We start from the raw sequence: 1,518 nt of genomic DNA, 5'->3' as shown, positions 1-1,518 counted from the left end.
TATTGTTGTTTACTATGTATATATTTATATATTGTTTTCTTTTAAACGGGTGACCTCCAGGTTTTTTTAATTCTATACTCCATCAGTAAATAAATTTCGAGCATACATATTAATTTTTATTTAGAAATCTTATACATAAAATACTAGAGAAATATATTATGTATATTTTAAACATTGAAAAGAGAGATTGTTAAGTGATGGAATAAAAACAACATGAATAAGGGCCCTAAGGTTTCCCACATACTCCAGGGACTCATCCATCCAGCGTCGGGGCTATGAGTCTCTTACTCTGACAGCACTGCTTTAAAAAACCTGACCTATCAAAAGGAAGAGGGGCAACTTGTGGTTTTAAGCCACGTGCATTGGATTTTTCATTTTAAACATTGTCATTCATTAGTGGCTTCGATACAACAGAAATTTAGGAAGGTCCCAGGCCATTCATTAGATATTTAGAAAATAAACAGTAATGGTGAAGTTTCTTTTTGTTCAGAGAATTTCATAAATGGGATTTTAAAACTGTCTTCCCTATACACTAGAGAGAAGGAATACAATTCAATTTAGTTGCTTTCAAAATTTAGAGAAAAGTCAACAACTAGACCAACTTATGACCTTACAGTTTTCCTTATTTATAAAGATCAACTTAGCTGCAGAACTAAAACTTTCCCGAGACAGTTCATCAATTAGATGCTTCCCAGAATGAAGTAAGGAAAATATTTTCTAGACCATCCTGCCATGAGTGAATGCTGCCTATCAAGTTATATAGAAAGACTCTGACAAGACAAAGGTACAGTCCCTTCTCTCAAGAATCTTATGGATGTCTGAAGTAGACCAAACATACCTAACACATAAAATACAATGAAATATGTTACAAATACTGTGGGAGGAGGAGATAATAATTTTCAATTATGTGAAGCCAAAAAAAAAAATTGTGGGAAGCCACTTTGAGGACTTTATAGAGAAAAGATGATTTGAGATGGATGTTAAAGATCCACAGATGGCAAATAGTAGCAGATTGTCCCAGTCAGGAAGCACTGCATGAAAAGGGGCCCAGAGACCAGAAAGTGTGTGTTAGGAATGGGCCTGGCTGCAAAAGTCAATTCAGATTGACAATGGCTTAAAAAGAGTTAACAGTAGGAGCACCAGGGTGGCACATCTGGTTAAGAGTTGGACTCTTTGTTTAGGCTCAGTTCATGATCCCACGGTTGATGAGATCGAGCCCTGCATTGGGCTCCACTGTGGAGCCTGATTGGGATTCTGTCTCTTCCTCTCCCTCTGTCCCTCCCCTGCTCTCTGTGTGTGTGTGTGTGTGTGTGTGTGTGTGTGTCTCTCTTTCTCTCTCTCAAAATAAGCAAACTTTTAAAAGATTTTTTAAAAAGAGCAATAGAAATAATAATAGCTACAATTATTGAGCACGTGCTGTGTATCAGGCACAAGACAGACATTGTACATCCATTATTTAAATCCTCAGAAAACTATGAGGTTCCAACTATTCTCATCATTAGTAGGGATATCTGAGGC

This window comes from Leopardus geoffroyi, chromosome C2, assembly GCF_018350155.1.
Source record: "Leopardus geoffroyi isolate Oge1 chromosome C2, O.geoffroyi_Oge1_pat1.0, whole genome shotgun sequence".
Taxonomy (NCBI): domain Eukaryota; kingdom Metazoa; phylum Chordata; class Mammalia; order Carnivora; family Felidae; genus Leopardus; species Leopardus geoffroyi.
Note: the sequence above shows the minus strand (reverse complement) of the source record.